The sequence below is a fragment of the Paroedura picta genome, chromosome 9, assembly GCF_049243985.1.
Source record: "Paroedura picta isolate Pp20150507F chromosome 9, Ppicta_v3.0, whole genome shotgun sequence".
NCBI classification, from domain to species: Eukaryota; Metazoa; Chordata; class Lepidosauria; order Squamata; family Gekkonidae; genus Paroedura; species Paroedura picta.
Window position 1 is genome coordinate 33,317,597 of NC_135377.1, and position 23,274 is coordinate 33,340,870.

Sequence of the window (23,274 nt, forward strand, 5' to 3'; positions counted from 1 at the left end):
GAATACTGATCAGTAATACAATTACCATGAAATGTCTGAAACATTTCCTTGAGAAGCTGGACAATTTTAATGGTTCAGCCAAAAAGCTCTGTTTAACTATCCAATTTCTAAATTCTCTTGTAAAAGGTAGAGATAATATTTATGAAAACGGATGCCATTTGCTTCAATAAAGGCTCAAAATATACTTACAAGGAATCCAAGAATTCAAATTCAAACCATGTTGGGGCTTTTATGTTTGAAATCTCTCCATTAGTTTAGGTGGAAGGGTCATAAAACATTCTGTGAAATCAGACACTGATGTATCATTTTTGAAGGGTGTTAATTTGGTTCTTTAGCACTGATTTGTTTAGTAGAACATATTAATTGCTTGGTGGATAGAACTAAACCATTTTGTGCTCTAGCAAAAAAAAATTGGAATCACTCAAAATAAATTGCTGGATCCAAGCTAGGCAATTGTTCCGTTTATAGAGGTTTGATTTGCAGGGGTAGAACATAATTGATTTGCAGAGGTAGAACATAATTATTCCATAACTGAACAAGCCTATGGAAATGTCCTGTCAGCTTCCTTTCTTATATAGCAACCCCCCCCCCCCACAGCCAGAGAAGTGACATCCAAGATTCAGGGGTAGTTCCAATGCCATCTCAGATAGGTGCAATTGGTGGTGGAAGTGTGCAAGTCTCTTAGTGTGCTCTTTGGGGGGGGGGAGTTTTAATCTACGATTAAAAGACATTGGAGTTGTATATTCAGCCATGTTCTGAGAATCTTCACTTTTCTGGCCATGTTCTGAGAATCTTCACTTATTATACTCCATGCTCCATTCTTATATAGTCTAAGAAACATTTTATTTTAAAATTTGGAGGGTGGCCCCTGGAGAGGGTTTGGGAAGGGTGGGATCTCAGTGGGGTGTGATACTCTAGAGCAGGGGTAGTCAAACTGTGGCCCTCCAGATGTCCATGGACTACAATTCCCAGAAGCCCCTGCCAGCGAATGCTGCTAAATCCTTCAGCTAATAACTCTCACCTTATAGGCCGGATCTTCAAAAGTGATGCCCAGTTAGACAGAATGCAAATTTTGAAAATTAAATCAGCAACATGGTTCAAGCGTTTTAAATATGACCACTGTAGATCCTCTTATCTAATTAAGATCACTAACCATAATCTCAGACCAGCTTTTAAATCACTTCGATTTGAAACTATGTCCAAAGAGGTATTGGCAGGCTGTTTTAGCTGTATGCCAAAAAAACAGCATTTTTGTATTTGTGGTGCCCAAGCTCTGGAGGATTTATCCCACTAGATCTTTGACTGCTTACTTTACACTCAACCCATGGCCAAATTCCTCAGTGAGATCTTATGGGGGTCTAACCTTCCCTCTGTTGCTGAAAAGACAATCTATCTTTTATCTGACCAGGTTGATAATGTAACATATAAAAACGCTCTATTTGCCTTGGCTGCAAGGGAAATAAGGGCCAACGTTACAACCGCTAAGGCAGCCTCTTAACACTCTTGCACTTTGTAGTCATGTATGCTGTTTCAGTTCTTTGGTCTTAAATTTTATATTTGTATACAGTTCCTTTTATTCTGTTTTACAGTTTGTAAATTTGTATTTTATATTTTGTAAAGGCCTATGGCTATATACAAATTTATCTATCGATCTACCGACCGACCTATCTACCTATCCTATCTATCCTATCTATCCTATCTATCCTATCTATGGTGGCTACTTTCAAGAGATGGACACAGTTGCAGCTCCAGAAGGAGGGGGCTCTGAAACCTGGCATAGTTTACATCTTCCTGTTAGCAGTGCAGAGCCTGTGCATGGTTGTTAAATCTAGTTGACTATGGAATAGGATGGAACAGTGCTATGTGGGGTACTTAAGTTCTCAGATGATCTTGTCCAGTACTGAAATTCTCTTAGGCCATGACACTGATTTTCTGGCAGTTCCAGATTTCAGCACAGGAAGCTTTCTAATGCAGTGTTCACTTGTTTGGACAATCACCTGGTGAGGACTTTACCATGTCAGAAGATTCCAGAGAACTGTCCTCCCTAGTATCAATATTTGGGATCCTAATTTGACATGCAGCATTTACCTAGCACTGAAAGAGGAAGCCCTGTGCTTTTTGTATATCGGAACAGATCAATCTGTCCCCCCCCCCACCACCATTAATACATTGATGCTGATAGTGCATAGCTTTTCTGCTTTCTTCTTGTTCCACAGATCAGATCCTTGTTTTTGTGCAAGAAAAAAAATCTATCCCAAAAGGATTGCAAGTTAGACTTTGCCAAATAAAACGGCTGGAAATTTAACAGGCAGTTTTCTGCAATGATCTTATTAAAAGATTTTATGTGGGGGTGGTTGAAAAATATGGTCCTGTGTCTTTGGTGCCAAACTTTCAAACAGTATCAGCTGTCTCTCTTTACATAGAAAAAAATAGCAGAATATGTTGCCTTAATGATCAAAACTGCATTGGTCTTCTCTCCAGAGTGGGTATGCAAGAGCCCATGCAGCTGAAGTATTATGGGGCAAATCTGCAGTAATGCATCATAAGAGTTTCTCCCATACAACTAAAATGTTACATCAGAAGTGGCCCTAACTGTCCTCACAGATCTACACTTGGCCAAGATTGGAATTTGACACGAGAAGCTGTTTTGTTTTTTTTTAATGAAAAATGGCTTGGGTTTTTTTTTTGTTCTGCTTTTTGGGATCACCCCCTAAATTTGAACCTTATCATGTTTCCAAGAACATATTTAGGAACACACAGGGGGTAAGAAAGTCTCAGATCCTGGAAGTACCTTGGGCTTCTCTTGACCTGAGAAGGAGCCTGGCCCCATCTTCTCTTTCCCTTTCCACTCTGGTGGTGACAGAAATAGGGAGAGGCCTCCCGTTTTGCTGGGCATCTTGAAGGCTGAAACAGGAATGTCCCAGGGGCTTGGAATCCTACAAAATGAGGTTTCCAGGAGGGTTTGCCAACCTACAGATAGAGGCCAGTTGGTTGCTTAGGATTACAACTGATCAAAAGTCTCTCCTGGAGAAAATGGCTGTTTCGGAAAGTGGATGTCAAGGTATTGTAAGCTGTGGTTTCCTCTTCTTCCCAAACTCTACTCCCCAAGCCTAGAGTAATTTCCTAATGTAAAGTTGACAACACTATTTCCAGGCCTTCTAAGTACTTTAGGCCTCTTGGGATTATGTCCCTGACCTGAGATATCATCACAAGCATTATATCCAAACTGAGCATCGTGCAGACTGTAAAGCCAAGTTTGCCATTATACCTCTTTCCTTATATGCTGCTGCTGTTGTGTTCTGGAGAGAAGGATTTCTTGGAAAAATGGTTCTTGATTCACAGGGACAAGACAAGTTAATATTCTAAACCAGGTAAATGTGGACCTTGTCAGAATTGTTAATTGTGGGCCAGTTACCGTTAGCTGAATCAAAGCTTTTCTTGATGTACTAGGAAGGCACAGGGTAATGTGAACTTTTCATGAGTGTGCATTCCAACACTGAACTCCTTTCACCAGTCTGAAGTGGTGGTAGTGGTGGGGAGGAGAGATTTACTGGCTGGCCTAGGGTGCTGAAGTTCAGTAAGTGTATGCTTAAGAAAAGGCCTAGTGACACCTTATGTGTTGGAACTGGATTGAAATGTATAAGTACCTTTAAGAAATGAATTGTCAAAGGCTTTGGCACAGATAGATTTTTGTCTTGCCATGCCCTACCCCTGATGATGACAGCCAAAGTTACTGGCAAAACATTGGGGAATCTACCAGACCACAGCCACACAGACCTGAAAACCCACAAGAACTATTTGGTGCAACGGCGTTCAAGCAGTGAAAAATGATCTAATAAGATAAATGAGGATGCAATCCATCTCAGTGAAAGTCAGTGGAGGTTTCATCACTTACTTCAAATGGATGTAGATTGTAATCAGGATCGCCTCAATATCTGCTATAGATCAATGCCAAATTGATAAAACCGATAAACAAAAACCAGCTGTTTGATCAACTGAAACAACTGATGCCCTGCTGTGTTTCTGGCAAAATGCACGCAGGTGTATCAGGTGAGCATTGACATTTTCCTAATTTGTCTTTCAAAGTACTTGACATAAAATATGGAATTTGGAATGGAAATACTTGCAGGATAATGTTTATTTTCCTTTCTATATGTGTATCTTATCTTAAGTCAACATAAAAATAAACAGTGTTGTGGCAGGGCTCTTTCAATTAAGTTTTTATCAATTAAGATTTTGCCAATTGTTTCATCCTTATCCCCTTTAAAGCTTATTCCATGTAGAGTAACATTGACATTATTATACTACTGCAACGTTAAGTTCAATAAATTCCCAGTAGCATCTATTGATTAGTGTTTTGAATAATTAGTTTGGAATCAATTCTTAGACTGACTCAGTAGAATCTCATTTGGGAAGCAACACTTTTCATGTCTTTCTACATGGATATCGTTTTCAGTTCGGCGAATCTCATGCTCCTTAAATGTAGATAATTGTGAATGACAAAGGTATGCATACTTTTTTCCTGTGGTTGCCTTCTGTGTGTGTGCCAGCTTTCTTCCAATCAGAACATCTTTCCAGGTATCTATGCAGCAAATTAAACATGCCCATTTATAATGTTACACCCATTGGATGCATGTAATTTTCCCACACAGCCATGATATTCATGTAGAAAATTCATGAGACATGAAGTAAAAGTCTGAGCATGAAGTTCTAGACCCAGGAAATCAAACATGTCAGAGTATAACTATGAAGTGTCCTGATCCCTCTGTGGTCAACCAGTTATCATCAGATTTATTAGCTCTTTGTGACACTGTTGTCAGACAGGTCACCTAGTGAAAATGAGAAAGGGAAGAGCACTTTAAAAGATCTATGGCAACCCAGAAGGGAGATTGCTGTATTATATGTACATGAGGCTGCAGCTGCAGGGAAAATATGGAACAACCATTTTTGAGAGGGGAAACACAGGGACGTGTCAAATCTAGGTGAGCAAGCAGCTTTGGGAAGCCCCTAAAGAGAACACTCATTTATTGCATCAACTTATGAATCCCTCTCCTGCTTTTCTTAACCTCAAACCTGTTAGGAATAACACGCCTTACAATTAATTTGAACAGAATATAAAGATATTGCCTTAATTTTCAAAGAGTTATCCTGTGTTGAGATAGGCCACCCAGTTCTCCCCAAAAAGCTGCACAAACATTCCATATCCCTTTCAATCAGTAACAAGAATAAGAATGATAAAAGATTTTAGAAATGTACAGGTGGGCGATTGTATGTAACATATATTTTCCGAATAAACTGTGCTTTATTTTTCTCTGTAGCCAACCATATTGCTGATTAACCACTGCTTTCATAAAGTACAAGTGGGCCATTTAAACTGTTTCACCGCTGGTTAATGTACTGTATGGTGATCATTTTTTCCCCCTACAGCACCTAAGCCGAGTGTTTTGTTTTTATTAGAAATTCACCTACCCTTGTCCGCCAAAGAGAAAAGGAATTGCGCTGTAGAGCCCCGCGGCACATAAAACGGCAGCGATTCCTAAATAAGAGGAGCCTGCGAGAGGAAGCCGCAGCCTGCCTGGGCCGTAATGAAATGCATGACTACAGGAGATAATAATAATTGCAGCAATAGCTCGTTACAGCTCCCCGATGATTTGGTGCTGTCAGGAGTGCACTGTCCTCTGACATCCCCGGAGGTGAGAGGCATCACGCACTGCAGGCCCTGATTGGTGCGGTGAAATATCGCTGGCAAAAATTAAAAGGTCTTGGTGTCAAAATAATTCATGATATGCATATCTTCCATTCTGATGAAACGGCTGATATCCGGATTAGCGAGATAATAAAACTGATCAGGCTACAGTTAAACAATTTGAGTTGGAGGGCTGTTCATTTTGTAGGTGTCACTTGTCAGATCAAGGGGTCAAAGCAGAATGAAGGGCTCTCCCCAGTAACCTTCTGATGATTTGGATCAGGAATGTTCCTCATGATTTGTCCAAAGTTTTCATCACGGCACTGCCGAAGAGCATTACTGCAGCAGGCTGCATTCTGACATTCAAATCCCAGGAATGACAGGTTATTAGGAGAAGAGAACCGGCTGTACATACATTAAGCTCCATATCTTTGACCTGTAATTTGAACTGATAGTGATATTGTAATTGAGTGAGTAAAAGGGGGAGGGGGGAGTCTTTATTAAAACACCGGAAGATGAAGAAAACGTTTATTTTCCAGAGATTTATAGGTTCATAAAATAAGCCTTTTGATGATGCTTTATTTTACCACTTTTGAAAAGCTGGGGCAATGTGCTTGGTATTTATTTGGCAGAACAGCTATTTAAAAGAACACTGTCTCCCAGCTTGTTCCCCAGAACCTGCGTTTGCACAGATGGAAAGATGTGTGTGCAGTTTTGGAGTTCATGGAGCACAATCGTTTCAAGGGTATTTGAATAAAAGACACCTATGGAAGGGATTGTGCCCATTTAACGGTGGGGCTAAAGATTCCTCCTGCCTCTTTTACCACCACATTTCTGCAGTTTGTTAGTGTTTTAAGTCATGCTTTCAAGGGGAAATGGGAACAGATGATCTTTGGAGCAGATTTCATACCTGTGTATTGAATGAGATTCTTGTCGTGATATTTTGACCACACCTTTGAGAAGTAATTATCCTATAGGCTGCAGAACAATTGAAGCCAAGGGGAGGTGACCAGAAGAACTATTCAGACATTGCAGAAATTGTGCATAGTCTTTGGCTATGTCAAGCCAGGAGGGAATATCCAGGAGCGTATCCCATGATGTCTAAAAAACATTTCCTTTACTGTATTTCGCAATGTTACCCCAGGCCAACCATGAGAGAGGGTTATTTGGTCTGGGCCTCAAGCTCAAAGGAGGTCTCAGATATGGAAATTAAATCTTGGTATTTGATAAGTGTTGCAGCTTGTTTTTATGCACATCGTGTGCCACCATTTTTAATGTTTATAATCACAAGGGCCTCCAAAGCTGGAAATGGCCTAGGATACTCCGGACCTTTGAGATGGCTTAATGCATGTTCAAGTACTATGTCAATCAGAAGGTAACAGTAAATGGAATGTACTTGCCCTGGGGCCAGTTCAGATGATTCATGGCTTTGCCTGCAATGGGGAAGGGAATATAGAGGGAGATTGCGCCTTGCTTCTCAAGTGTGGTCTGACACTACTGGTCAACTCCAGGTAAGATCCAATACAGTAGTCTCAATCTCTTCAGGAATCAGTCATATGTATGGAGCTTATGCATAAATCTAGCCCCATTCACACATTATACCACTGCCTCGACAGCTGTACAATTGAGTAAGGACTCTGAGTGAGTGGGGAGACTAGGTGCGTCACCTACTTGTTTCCCTCCCCACAGCACATAGTGCTTCCAAACTGCTCACTGATGCCTACCAGTGGAGAGAGACTCTTCTTTACTTCTTAGCTGACCATAAGTCAAATCTGCTTTGGAATCAAAATATAGATGCAAATTGTATCACAGTTAATACATGATCAGTTAAATTATCCCCTCTCGTTAATACCATGAAATACCGTGAAAATAATTATGACTTGCCTTAATGAATTTCAGGGAAACTAGAATGAGAATGTTAAATTGTTTCTATGAGGCACAATTTACACTTCATTTTAAAGTTGTCAATGGAAGAATTGATTAGATTTCCAAACAAGTCAGTTCACCAAAGTTCTACTTGGGTCTTTCTGCTAACCTGCACCAGTGTTCTTTATGTATATCTGGTCAAGGGTTTTGGTTAAAGTTTCAAGGAGAGCAGTAGAACAGCTCATGTGTATTCTTTCTCCACCAGGGAGCAACACCTGCCAATAAGCAGCATTTTTTGAATAGGACATTTTATTTATTTCATGGTCATAGACCAATAAAATACAATAGTAAAATGTAACATAATAGCAGTAAAACAATTCAAATATATAGACTAAATAAAACACGCCATAAAAGCTGCTAGCCTAAATAGCATAAATAGTTACGAACACTCTACAAACCTATTGGTAACTTAGAATAGCAATACATTAGTAACCCAATGTTTCCTAATTCTAGAAGCTAGCCAAGCAAATCTAGTGACTTTGTTTTTAGAGGACTGTTCAAATCTGATAATAACAGGTGATATTTTCTCTGGCCGCGGGGGCATTCTATAAGCATTGGTACTAATGCACCTCTGCAAATATGATTATATAGTTTGCACTCAAATAAGACGTATTCTGTGGTCTTGACTTGATCCTCATTGCAAATACAGAGCCGTTCCTTGGCTGGAAATCCATCAAATTTCCCAATCAAGTATGCAGAGAGTAGGGCATTGTAATGAAGGATAGGAGATACAATTTAATAACAATAACAGTATCTATCCACCTATCACACCTAATTAAAATAAGGTAAAGGTAAAGATATCCCCTGTGCAAGCACCGAGTCATGTCTGACCCTTGGAGTGATGCCCTCAGTGGTCCCCAACCTCCGGTCCGGGGACCGGTACTGCCACTCTGCTGCCGGCTCACCTTTGGTGCTCTCCAGTGGCTGGGGCTCCCCCTCGGCATGGCACTGCCTCCAGCAGGCAGCGGGAAGTCGGGCACCAGCAGGAAAGCAAGCAAAGCAGAGACTCAGGCAGTGGCAGCGACGTCCCTCGGCAAAAGTCTACCCCCCCCCCCACGGCCTCAGTAAAATTGTCAAGCGTTGACTGGTCCCTGGAGAAAAAAAGGCTGGGGACCACTATTCTAGAGTATTGCCATTCCCTTACCTAGTCATTACCGTTTTACCCCCCAGCAAGCTGGGTACTCATTTTACCGACCTGGGAAGGATGGAAGGCTGAGTCAACCTTGAGTCGGCTGTTGGAATCGAACCCCCAGCCTCATGGTCAGAGCTTCAGACAGCATGTCAGCTGCCTTAACACCCTGCGCCACAAGAGGGTCCTTAATTGAAATAGTTTACCTAAAAAGGTCATAAAGCTGTTAGCAAATTTATGTTAGTTTTTTATTAGTAACTATTCTTGTTCTAACAGTCATGTATTTTCATTTTAGTTATGCCTTAAGTGTCTTTGAAGAGAAAGGTGATTTATTACTAAATAACATTGGTTGGATTTCCAAGCAAATATCCAGGTATTCTCCTGATGCCTGTACAGCTACCCTGGAGTAAGAAATTGACTTACAGAAGTTAAGCCAGTTGATTCAGTGGACTTGGAAGGGTGTAATCTTGTTTAGAATGGCACAGTAATACAATATTCATCTATGCATATTTGGGTAGAAGCAAACCATAAAGAGCAATCATTTTGAGATTGTTAAATGTGTTTGATTGTGCATTTAGCAAAATATGGTTCAGCTTAAATTGGTTCTGTGAAAATGGCTTAAATCATGGAAAATATTGATTCGTCCCTGAACACACAATGCCTTTGTGTACTTTGTGATTTAACTTCATGAATTAAGCAAAGCCTCGTCCTACTTTATGAAGTCAGCAACTCCTCTGCTTGATTACTAAAATGCATAAGATTTACAGAGATCACAGTCTTGACTGTTAAAATGTTCGTTTATTCATAGTTGTATTCATTTTAGCATAAGCTAATATTATATGAGGAAGAATTTCCCCCCCAAATTCAGGCATACATTGTTATTTATATTAGGAAAAAAATAATAAGAGTATATCTCATCTAAGCCGTTTATCATATGACTGGATAAAGAAGAACGAGGCTAATTTTTTACTAGAGAAATATGTAGAAATTCCAAAAAAGTTATTCATTTCCCTCACTTTTGGTAGACAGGGGGTTAACGAGAAGAGTTAAAAGAATAAAACTATACATTTTACTCTTCCCAAGCAGTTATATAAATCCACCCATTAGAAAGTTTTTACAGATTCATCAACAATTACAATTAAACAATAGTAAAGATCCAGAAATGCACAGTTGAGCAGTGTCAAGGGATCCATAAACTAACAGTGTCTGGAAAGAAGTCCTCTCCCAGAACCAGGCAGGTAACCACACAGACAGTGTCAGGTAGACTGTTTCACAATAGGGGACAAAGTTTTCATCCTTACTTGAGCCTAGACTAAGGAGTCCGCCTGGAAATAATGTGAGTATCAAACATTAATAACTGAAGGATAAGCAAATGTCTGCTAATCTCTAATATCAAATGAATCCCTATAAATATTTATTTTGACAGCAAACAGAGCTGTAAATGAAATTCAGCTTTGAAGAGTGTATGTGCCTGAACCTTGTTAACTTAATTATACCAGTGATCTCTGACCTGAATCAACTGACTGTTTTCCTATTGTGGTCTGAATATTTAACTCTTGTCAATATATTTTTTGTGATTTCTACAAAATTATTTTAATCTCAGCTGCCTTTTCTTTCTTTTTATTTTGTCTACTGTTTTTTCTGCACCGGATATTATTGCTTGGTTTTTCTGTTCGCAACACGCAGAACGCTTTGCAGTCAGTACAACTAATGAAATTAAACCTGAAAAACAGCTACAGTCACTTCTGCCTCAGCTAAATTAAGATACCAGAGACAACAATATAGTCTCTTACTTTAACTAATGGGAGCTGGGGACAGTCAGACTTTCTGTACAGAATGCTCTTTATATAGGAAGCCACATGGAAACCATGCCTAGATCACTGTGTATGGCAGCTGCATGCAGGTTTTCACTCCATGAGTATATGGTGAAATGGATATGGCTACAATAACGGGGCAAGATAATCCATAGGCAGCTTGATGGCCTGTTTCCTTCTAAGAAGTACCGGTCATGTGGAAAATCTGACAGGTATGAAGCAGCTCTAAATATATCCCATTTTGACATGTGCTTGACTGCCTGTGAGAAGCTTAAAACTGCACTGTGTTTGTTGTCAATGTCCCATGATAGTGCGGCTAACATATCCAGAGCTTGATTTCTAGAAAAAGAGATGGTGGGGCTCAAATTGTGGAAACATCATTTTCTGGTCTGGAAGCTGTGCCAGCTAACTGCAAAATTACTGACTGGCAAGGAAAATGCACTCTGCCTCTCTCTGGGGCTGCTTTGCTCTTTTTTTAACTGTGCAAGTTTGAGCTCTGGCATTTAACGCAATGCCAGGGATGAGCTGTGATAAGCCTTGACACAAATTAAACTTTAGTTTTAGCAATTCTTAATTTTCCAGTGCTGAAATGATTTTTCAGCAACATGCGTATGGTTTTAAAACATGGCCTGACCCCCCTGCCATTTCCTTTGGCTCAACACTGAAGTATGAAGCAGGACTGAAGTTTGACAGAAAATAAACATATATCTGAAGGGTTTTGACCAGATAAACAAGTGGGAGGCTTCACCCCCATCTCCTTATGGTGATATTACTTATTATTGAAGAGTTTATTGATTTTTTTACTGTACTTATGGGGATCTCCATGCAAAGTAGTTCAGCACTACTACCGCCCTTTCCAATGCAAAATGAAAGAATCCCATTCTAGTTCACACTAGACCCATGTGTGTTATTTTTCAGTTTTAGTATTTATGAGTGCATAGCATTACTAAGCAATTCCATGGGCCACCTAGGCTTCCAAAGTCTCTTCTACAAGTTCCTTGTTCTTCCTCATGGCTTCACTTCCCACCAATGTGCTGCCTCCGACCTCTGGACACTCTGACCCACAGTTTGAGAATCACTGATTTAAAAGTTAGGGTTTGACAGGACTGGGGTGATTTGCAAGATCTTCAGTCTTCCCTCAGTGGCTTCAGAATTGGAATTTTGCATCTTGCCGTCCTCTCCATATGAGGAATTGGCTGTGACACTAAGAGTCAGTTTACCAGGTACTGTTTTACCCTGAATCCACTTTGGCTGTGCCAGTCCTTCCTGGGACAAGACCACTGCTGCCCTGGTCCAAATCAGCTTCCTTCTTTGTGCTCCTCAATAAACGGTGACTGTTTTAATCTTTGCTGTCAAACAGTGTGTGTGTGTGGGGGGGGGCAGGGAGGAGATGGTCATGGAAAGAGAAACTGATATTTGAAAGATTAAATTATTTTGTGAGGAAGAGAAAACAGTGCTTTAAAAGCAGATATAAACCTCTGTGTTTCTGATGCATAATCCCAAGTGAAATGTGATTAAACAAAGCCAATGTATGTTTTGGAAATAAGCTGCACATTCAGCTTCTTTTTCTTTATATAGAATTGGAGTTTATTAAAAGGGAACAAATGTGATAAATAGTACCCATTCAATATATTCATGAACCCAAGTAATATGTTTCCCTTTATTTTGATTAAGGGGTAACTACCTATGTGATTGTCACATAGAAGTCTGCAAATGTATACCATCCCCCCCAATACATCTTAATTTACATGAATATGTGTCTTTACTAGTGCTGTGGCTTGAAGTTGTTTAATTCTGTGACTCCAAGTTGCAAAGCTTATTTGATTCCCATTATGGGGGCTATGCTTTCCCCCATTTTAATTTTTCATTAGGATATAAAAATAGTCATGGGAATGCAATGTATTTCATTATGTTCTTAGAGGAAAGGGAAAATCTAAATTGGGAGAGCATCACTAATTTTCAAGCAGAGTAATTTATTCTGCAGTATTTAAATGCTGCAATTTTCACACTCAGGCACATGCCGCCACATCTATCTTTCCCTGGGACCAGTCTCTGTCTTGCTCTTTCCTTTTCATCTGTTTTTTTTTTTGCATTTTTTTCATAAATTCGACAGATGGCCTCTTGATGAATCCTTGATAATACTGTCATGTAAAGCAGCTAAGGCTGGAAATCATCTCGCAACAATTTTTCATTGCAGAGAGAAAATTGAACAGAGACAAACATCGCTAAGTCCCTAACAACAGCGACCAAAATCCACTTCTTGTAAATAAAGAGGACAGGCTTTCTTTGTAATGCTTGGGCTCAACTGCCAGTATCCTTGTAATGCCCCTTGATTTTTTTTTAAATGCTACGTTTAGTTCATCTTTCAAAGCCTGGGACTTGTTAAATGTTTTGTTGCTTTCACATTCAGAGCATTTTCCAGGGCTCTTAATATGTTCTTCCTCCCCAGACCCCCTCCTCCTAGGTCTTTTATAATTGTGGATCAGGTGAAGTTTGCTTCCCCTCATTTCAAGGTCATGCACCACTAGGGCTATTTTCCTGACTCAGAGGGCACGTAATTTCACAGCCGTGTAGTCCTCATTAATCCACCCTGAGTGGGTGCTCAGGAAGTTCCAGATCACAGATTTGTTTTTGTCTTGTTCTCTGACTCAGTGCTTCACAAAAGGATTAGATTAACCCCCTCTTGATTGTATTTATATCTAACAGCATCAGGGTAGAAATAAAGTGATTTCTCCTCCCCTTCCTGCCCACCTCCTTCTTGCTTCTGGGATTGACACTGCAAATAAGTTAAAAGAAGGCTTGCATCTTAGATAGAGAACAGAATCTCTTTGATCTCATGGTAGTGCTGAAGATGTAATCCGTGATCTGTCCTCCCCACTACTCTAGTCTGCTGCCCATCCCTGTCTAGAGAACCATCCATGCCAAACTTGGAAGGACTGGTCTATTGCTTAAAGCAGAGGATAAGTGTGCTGAACATGGGTAAGATGACTCTCACAAAGAAGCTAAACTGCACATTGCATGGGAAGGCAGCACAGACATTATTCACAGTCCTGGTGATTTGACATGGACAATTATTCTTTTCCTCATTGAATACATGTTTGCAATCTGGCAGGAGGCTACCCCAGGAATTAAGGATGGCAGATAGCAAGATAGACTGATGTGGGTCTGAAAGAGGGTGTGACTATTCCTAGAAGACGGAGATCAAGACTTAGTTCAGAACAAAATATTTGTATATTTTTTCATCACACATAGGCAAACTATGCCATATCAGGAATCACCAACCTGAGGACCATGGCTGCTTCACATGTTCTAGCTACATAGAGTTCACATTATTGTAACATTACTGATTGTACTGCCTCATATGTGGTAAACATGGTAGATAACAATCTAGGGATATGCATGATTTGTAGTACTACTCTTATCATATAATAGCTTTGCAAATTGCAATCTAAATTGTGCCTTTTAACTGTTATGGATGAACGAAAGACTAGAGACAGGGAGACCATTTCTGCATGAGGAATCTGTTCCTGAACAGCCTTTGAACATTGGTGGATTTTAAAGCCCCATCTATATGACGTTGCCTGCATCCCAAGGCTGTACAGTTTTGCCCATTTTTAACTCACGATTTCAGGAATCGCCAAAACTGAATTTACATCCCTAAATTGCATCTCCCATCGGTGGGCAACCAGGGACAAGCCCATATGAAGGGGGAAACATGCAGCTTTGTACCACCCTTGAACCTGCCCTCCCATCTACATTTCCTGCTCAAAGTAATTTTTTTAAAATTGGTGCAGTCTGCATTGCAGTGTGACTGCAAACCTACATTGTCAAAGGTAAATTCAAATATTCTTTAAAGTGTCCATGGTCTTTCTGGGATCAGGCAGGCAAAACAGCACCTTTTCTGTTTTCTGGAGGTGGGGAATGTGCTGGGAAAGGGGGCGTTAGGGCAGCCTTCACCCAATCATACAAGGGTCTTGGCCAACCATTAACACAAAATGTCTTTTTGGGCTCCAGGGATCATGTTCAGTGTCTTAGAAATCCACCAAGGCAGAAATAAACTGCAAAAGAACACGAATTCCCCCCAAAGGGGGGGGGGGATGCTGTATCGTCCTGGTGTTTCTCCATAGCAATGTGGCAGTGTTGATTTTTATTAAAAATGCAGCTGTGTTGTGGCATTACCACATAGCAATGCAGAAGTGCCTTTTTAAAAAATTAATTTCGGAGCTGGGAGGGGGGGAGAAACAGAGAACTGCTGTGTTGTGACTGCTGTCTTGCTGTGATTGACAAACCAAGGAGCAGAGGGAAATGTTCAATTTGCTTTCCCTTGCAGCCTCATCAGGAGGCAAAAAGCCGCGATGGGGCAGAAGGAAAATGCGGGAGGGGTCTCCTTGGGAGGAGGGCTGCAAACATGAGATTTAGCATCCTGTGTTTGCAAGCAGGAAGCCACTCATGTTTTACTCCTCCATGTGAGAATGGTCTGACTTTCCCAAGGCTCTAAAGCAATAAGTGACAGAGATGCCATTTCATAGAATCATAGATAGAATAATTGTTGTTATTGTTATGTGCGAAGTCGTGTCCGACCCATCGCGACCCCATGGACAATGATCCTCCAGGCCTTCCTGTCCTCTACCATTCCCCGGAGTCCATTTAAGTTTGCACCTAGATAGAATAATAGAATCATAGAATTGGAAGGGACCTCATGGGTCCTCTAGTCCAACCCCCTGCACTATGCAGGACACTCCCATCCCTATCGCTCATCTACTGTGACCTGCCACCCCCTTGAGCCTTCACAGAATCAGCCTCTCCGTCAGATGGCTATCTAGTCTCTGTTTAAAAATTTCCAAAGATGGAGAACCCACCACCTCCTGAGGAAGCCTGTTCCCCTGAAAAACTACTCTGTCAGGAACTTCTTCCTGATGTTTAGACGGAATTTCTTTTTAATTAATTTCATCCCATTCGTTCTGGTCTGTCTCTCTGGGGCAAGAGAGAACAACTCTGCTTCATCCTCTATATGGCACCCTTTTAAATACTTGAAGATGGTTATCAAAGCCCCTCTCAGTTGTCTCCTCTCTAGGCTAAACAGACCAAACTCCCCTAACCGTTCTTCATACGTCTTGGTCTCTAAACCCCTCACCATCTTTATTTCCCTCCTCTGGACATGCTCCTGTTTGTCTACATCCCTCTTTAACTGGGATGCCCAAAACTGAACACAGTACTCCAAGTGAGGCTGAACCAGAGCAGAGTACAGCGGTACCATCCCCTCCCATGATCGGGACACTATACTCTTTGATACAGCCCAAAATCCCAATTGCTTTGAAGAAGAAGAAGAAGAGTTGGTTCTTATATGCCGCTTTTCCCTACCCGAAGGAGGCTCAAAGCGGCTTACATTCGCCTTCCCATTCCTCTCCCCACAACAGACACCCTGTGGGGTGGGTGAGGCTGAGAGAGCCCTGATATCACTGCTTGGTCAGAACAGTTTTATCAGTGCCGTGGTGAGCCCAAGGTCACCCAGCTGGTTGCATGTGGGGGAGTGCAGAATCGAACCCGGCATGCCAGATGCCAGATTAGAAGTCCGCACTCCTAACCACTACACCAAACTGGCTCTTTCTTAGCCACCAAGTCACACTGGAGTTTTTAATTTAATGGAGTTTGTATTTTTAGCAGAGTTGGTCTTCCAACAGATATCTGGGTAATTGTAGTCCCCCATGACCACTGTTTCCACCTTTTTTGAAAATTGTGTAATTTGGTCTAGCAGTATCTCATTCAAGTCCTCTGACTGGCTTGGTGGTCTATAGCAGACCCCCACAATAATACCACTCTCATTTCCTACTCCTTTTATATTTATCCAAATACACTCAACTGAACTTTCATGCTCAGGTACCGATATTTCTTCACAAGTACAAAGATTCTTAGCATATATTGCTATACCTGCCCCTTTCTTTTCTTGTCTATCCCTTTTGAATAGATTGTACCCCTCGGTTCTAGTATTTCAATTGTGAGTATTATCCCACCAAGTTTCTGTGATTCCTATTAGGTCATAGCCCCCTTCCTCTATTAGGACTACTAGTTCCTCCTGCTTGTTTCCCATACTCTGTGCATTATAGAGAAATCGTAATCCATCCTTTGTGTGCCTCATGGTTTTGGTTTTTGAACTTCCTTGCAAGCTAGTAGTTTCCTGTTTATATAACATTCCCCATAGATTTGAAATCTTCCCATCTTCAGATCTTGCCACTGCACCAAGTTCTGAATTTATGTCTCACTCCCCCTTTGTGTTTAGTTAAAGCCCTCTTCACCAGGTTTGCAATGGTTCTCCCAAAAATACTTTTTCTGTCCCTTGTGAGGTGCACACCATTTCCTGATAATAGCCCTTCATATTGACATCGTTGACCATGATTGAGAAATCCAAACCATTCCCGTCGACACCATTGACATAGCTAGTCATTTACTTGCATAATTTTTCTCTCTCTTCCTAAGCCACACCACTTACAGAAGGACTGATGAAAACACAACCTGTGCTCCCAGGTCCTTTACCTTTTGCCCCAGATCCACAAAGTCTTTCTTAATATGTTCCATGCTCTGCCGGGCAGTACTATTTGTTCCTACATGGATGAGAAGGAAGGGGTAATGATCTGTGGGCTTGATGAGCCTGTCCAGCAGTCACTTCCTCATTCTTTAGGACATAGAGTTATCCAAAGAAGCAGTCTGTTAATTAGATGGGGAAATTAAAGTTAAGGAGACAAAGCAAGATGGGGTAACTGGTACTCTCCACCTATATATGCGGGTATTTTCCCCTTATGAGAACTCTTAAAATAAACCTGGCATATGTTCAACTAGAAAGGCTTTTATTAGAAGGAAAAAGAAGAAAATAAACTGCACATAATAAAAACACATACAAGTGCTAACTAGTTTGTTAGTTATGAATTTTTATTGTATTAGCCATTAGTCATCGCAATCATAGCAAAACAAGGCAATACAAAATTGAATATAACCAAACAAATGGTATATATAGGTATGCATTGAATGATGAAATCTAAAAATAGTGTAAACAATAAAAATACAAAAATAAAATTGGCATTTTAAGAGAAGACAGTCGAGCATTAGAAGTGCTATTTGCATAAATTGGACCTGGTTTTTCTGGCGGCCAGTACAGAGTGCCACTCTATTGGAGACATAAGGATCTTTATCTGACAGAAGAAAGGTCACATTCTCAGTTTTTATAGTGCCCCATGGTGCACTATAGTTTCCTAATAAATTTGTTTCTCGGGTCATCGTAAATAGGACAGTCCAGAACATAGTGTATGAAGTCCTCAATTGCAGCATTGCAACAGATACAAAACCAGTCTGAAACAGGAGAGTGAAGAAATCTTTCCCTGCAGACCACAGTAGGGATTGCTTGGAACCTCGAGTAGGTAAATGTCTACTTGATGTTAGCGTTCGTATATTGACTAGATATGCAGATTTGAGATTGTCCCTTTTAAAATTATCACCCTTCCTGCAATCTCTCTCCTCCCTGGGTTTCTCTTAGTTAGCACACGTAGAAAGAGTTCAAAATCTCTTCATGAGAAGAATCCCAATGGGGTCTCCAACAGCCCTTATGAGGGCTGAGTTGGGATTACCTTCTCTAAGTGCTCAGACTAACGCAACCATCCTGAAATATTGGATGAGGCAGACACTTAGAGATACAGATTCTCTCAGTGGATCAAGCCTGCTTTTATAACTGGAACAACATAAAGCTCGTTCCAAGTACTTCAGTATAACCCGATCACAATACTCTGTCCCTGATGATCTAGTAAGAATTAATGGATCAGGAAATGACCTAAGGGACTGGATCTATTGTATGGACACAGTATTGATAGTGGGACAATTACGCAAAGTAGCACTCTTTTTCAAAAATTACTGTTCTTGGAGAGTTCTGTGGAGGCAGCAAAATGACTAGCCATTTTGGGAAGAGAAGAGAGTCCAGCAAAATGAGGGTGTACATGGAAGATCTAACACACACACACACACACACACACACTGATTGGTTCAAAATTGAGAAAGGAGTTCGGCAAGGCTGTATACTGTCGCCTTGCCTATTTAACTTGTATGCGGAGCACATCATGAGAAAGGCGGGATTAGAGGAGTCACAAATTGGGATCAAGATTGCAGGGAGGAATATCAACACCCTCAGATATGCAGATGATACCACTCTAATGGCAGAAAGTGAAGAGGAACTAAAGAGCCTGTTGATGTGGGTGAAGGAGGAGAGTGCAAAAGTTGGCTTGAAACTCAACATCAAGAAAACAAAGATCATGGCATCCGGCCCTCTCAATTCCTGGCAAATAGATGGGGAAGAAATGGAGATAGTGACAGATTTTATTTTCCTGGGCTCCAAGATCACTGCAGATGGGGACTGCAGCAAAGAAATTAAAAGACGCTTGTTCCTGGGGAGGAAAGCTATGGCACATCTAGACAGCATCCTAAAAAGCAGATACATCATCCTGTCAACAAAAGTGTGTTTAGTCAAGGCTATGGTATTCCCAGTTGCAATGTATGGCTGCGAAAGTCGGACCATAAGGAAGGCCGAGCGTCAAAGAATTGTGGCTTTTGAACTCTGTTGCTGGAGAAGACTCTTGAGAGTCCCTTGGACTGCAAGGTGAACAAACCGTTCAGGCCTAGAGGAGATCAGCCCTGACTGCTTCTTAGAAGGCCAGATCCTGAAGATGAAACTCAAATACTTTGGCCACCTCATGAGAAGGAAGGACTCCCTGAGAAGAGCCTAATGCTGGGAGCGATTGAGGGCAAAAGAAGGAGACGTCAGAGAATGAGGTGGCTGGATGGAGTAACTGAAGCAGTAGGTGCAAACTTAAATGGACTCCGGGGAATGGTAGAGGACAGGAAGGCCTGGAGGATCATTGTCCATGGGGTCGCAATGGGTCAGACATGACTTCGCACCTAACAACAACAACAACAAAAGTGTTCTCAAAGTCCACTGTCAAAAGTGTAGGGCAGGGGTCTTCAACCCCCGGTCTGCGGCCCGGTGCCGGGCCGTTAAGGCCATGGTACTGGCCACCAGTGGCTGCGCCTGCCTTCCCCCCCGCAGCGAGAGGGGGTGAAGAGGCAGGCGCGGCCGCTGGCACGCCAGCGACGCAAACGCATATGCGCGGAGCCGCCGCGCATGCGTGTTTGCACACCCCCGGTTGGCGAAAACGCGCACGTGCGGCTGTTCTGCGCATGCGCGTTAGCGCCACCTAGTGGCAAGAACGCACATGCGTGGCAACTGCACGTGCACGTTTACGTGCAGCTGCTGTGGCCGGGCCGCCTTCTCTCTCCCACCCTCGGAGGCGGTCCCCGACTACAAGAAGGTTGGGGACCGCTGGTGTAGGGCACCAACATAGAAGAGTAATCTCTCCAGTCACTGCCTCACTGACCTATGAAGAAAAAGGATTCAGAGAAAGGCCTCAGAAGATTTTAATTCCCAGGAAAGTTCTTACAGGAGAAAAAAGTCCTTCTGATATTGTAGTGTAGCAAATCTGTTTAGCATATTTCCTGTCTGGAGTAATTTTTAATGTAATTTCTATCCTACCTTTCTGTTTTCATAAAGGGCCACCAAGACAGCTAACAAATTAAAACATTTTAAAACCCATTAACTGTCCCCAAACCCAATACACCATTAAAACAATGAATGTCATGCAAAATAGAAAAACAACAAAACATTGGACAGGACTGAGGGATCACTGAAGGAATACCAGCTGTAAAAGAAAGGTCTTACAATGAAAAGGAATTTCCTGGTACAGTTATGAAGTCATATGGCAGATGTCACTGACATGTGGACTCAGTGCTAAGGACACAACTATATATCTTTGAATATCTTTGCATGCAGCAATAATACAAGTTCTAAAAATATCTGTGTTACTCCCCCAAATGTACAGATGAATTTTTCAACTGACTTTTTTTCATCCAGGAGTTATTTTGATTTATGTGAATATTAAAGTATTGACCTCAGTTGCATTTGGAACCAAAACCAAAAACGTAGATGTTATTTGTGGGATGCGGGGGAAGCATATTAACCAGGATAATCTGTGACTTCCATTCTCAGGGATGTGAGATGCAAAATGCAAGCCTGTTGGATCTCAGACCTTCTACAGTTTTTCTCTTAATCTTCATTGGTGAACAATACCCTTCATGCCGGAACTCTTAGCTCCACCTAGGAATGCTGTGGTTCTCTGCCTGTCTCCTCGAAGGTGATAATTAGGGTGGACTCAGATTATAGTGCTAAGAGTTCAAAGGCCATTGCATGACTTCTGTATCTTATCCAAGCTTACTATCATTGCTTTCCGAAAGTTCTGGGATTTTTAAAGTACTTAAATGCAACTGCTAATGGAAATTCATGATTTTAAATAATTTACGGTTCCATCTGGTTAGAGGAACACCAGGTGGAGATTGCAGATCAGGATGAGTCTAACTGAAGTGAAATCTCTGCTTAAAATATTAAAGCTAAAAACAAACATTTTCAGTGTCCACTGCAGTGAGTCCTTATGCTTTCATTTGAATCACATTCCTTGAAAATGTTGGTTGCTACTCTTGTTTGGAACAGGTGCCTGGTGGCAATGCAGAGTGGAAAGTGAGAAGAAACTGTGTAAAAATGAGTTATACTGATGGTTCCTTCAAAGATTTATTTGGTCATTAGTCATTTCTGACTTTCTGTGCTTCATGTTAAATCCATAAATACATGTATAGAACCCCTTGGAAAGTCAGAAGGGCTATTTCTGAGGATTTTTGATAGTAGATCAGAAATCTACCTATAGAGGAAACAAACTAGCAAGGTCCAGCTAAGGCAGTGAGATTGTTTTAATTAGCTGCAGATTTAACAAGCACTCCATCTTTACATCTACTTTGTATTATTCACTTTCAGAATATTAGCAATCTTTCAGCTCCTATTTTAGCAGAACTGGCTCCAAAACCTATTTGTGCAGATGTTTCACCAATGAGCCTCATTGGCCTCACTCAATCCTTTCTTGGGTCATCAAGACCTTACCTTTGTGGCTTTGTTAAATTTCTCCCTTTTCTCTGTGTTTTAGAGAGTGACTAATGCAAACCACTCAGACATTTATAATCAAGAGCGAAATAACAACCTATGATTCATTGATATAACAGTTGGACTACTATAGATCCTTGGCCAGAATTATTTCACTAACATGTTTCTGTGTAAGCAGGTGACCAAAGGTTCATCGTCTTCTTGTCTAAGATGGCTTCAGCAAGCCATGCATCTGGATTCTAATCCTATTGGCTTGATTTATTTAGGTTTATTTAGGTTTCTATGATTCTATAATTCTTTGTAATGCATGCACAGGTTAGGTAATTAAAATAGGGGAAAAGTACCATCCTCCGCCTGTAGCAGAGATATTTTTCCATTGCAAAGATGGATACCACATATATTGAACTGGAAGCTTTGTGTAATGTGATCCTGTTAATATTTACTTGGAATCAAGTGCCATTGAATCAAGTGCCATTCTATGGTGCTTACTCCCAAGTACACCTACATGGGTTTGTATAGGATAAAATTAAGAGCCATATCTGGCCCTCCTCCAAGATCTTTGGGTTTTGCCTGTATTACATCCCACTGGGCACATATATACAACACCAATTAGTAGCTGGAAGGGAAGGGGTGTGAGGTTTCTTTTTTTTTTTTAATGTTGGTTTTATAGTTCTATGGCCACACTGATGTGAGCCACCATGGGCTGGCTGGTCTGGGAGTGGTGGCATACAAGTCCAATAATAAATACAAATAAATAAAATAAGATGTTGGGAAATATGAGGAAACACATGGGCCCTCAGCCTTCTTCATGCTAAGTTATAACTGGAGAACACTATCATATCTTTCTGTTGGTTAAAATTTTTGTGCAGATTTTGGAAGTGTTGGTGAAATGATATTTCTAAAAATACATTTCCTCATCTCTTAAGAGCCATTATTTTCATAAACAGCCCTTCCCCTGTCTCATTAATAGTAATTCCTGTGCAGTCTTTGGAGGCTGAGACATAGCTGAGAGCTCTTCATCAGTACACATGAAAGAATATGAGTCTTCTAAATTTGCATCTTAAGTTCCTTTATTATGAGAATGTACAATAGGTGACTTTAAATGACCTTCTTGTTTCCATCCCCTTTGGGAAAACAAATAGTAATCTCCACTCCAAAATTCACTCGACACAATATCATTAAAGGAATGTAAACGAGTAACACATAGATTTAAATGTTTACTGGTTTGTGTCAGTGTTGGGTAATATAATGAATAATTCATATCAAACTAGTAGAATGTAGCATTTACATAAAATAATACTTTGCAAATTTATGGTAAGTACTAATTACTTGCCTTATTTGCCATGACTATGATATTAAATATTCATAAAAATGTGATTATTTCTTTGATTTGGCAGGCATTTAGATTTCTCTACAGCTTTTCACACTGCTAATTTTAATCCAGTAAATTATCTGGAAGAAAACAGTATGCAGCCTAAAAACTGTTCAAAATTCACTCCCAACATTGAGCGCATTATGGACGTAATGATCCATTACAACCAAACTTCAAGAAGGTCTTGCAAGAAACTGAGAATTAAACAAAGAAATATGGAGACCATCATCATTATTTATCAGATATATTTATTAGTAGTTTCTTTTATACTCTTACAAATGCTTATATACCCATATATAAAGATTTGTTTATATGCTTTATATAGGTAAA

The 23,274-nt window shown here is 40.7% G+C and overlaps 1 long non-coding RNA gene across 3 annotated transcripts in view; it reads left to right on the top strand.

Annotated features, from left to right (window-relative positions):
- Positions 1–23,274, top strand: part of LOC143844220 (uncharacterized) — a 162,601-nt gene that overhangs the window by 3,415 nt on the left and 135,912 nt on the right. Inside the window, exon 3 of one of the 3 annotated variants that reach the window (XR_013233872.1) lies at positions 5,458–5,780. The exons of the other annotated variants lie outside the window; for them this stretch is intronic. This is a non-coding gene — a long non-coding RNA (uncharacterized LOC143844220). Of the gene's footprint in view, positions 1–5,457; positions 5,781–23,274 lie in introns of those variants that run through there. 3 annotated transcript variants of the gene reach the window in all.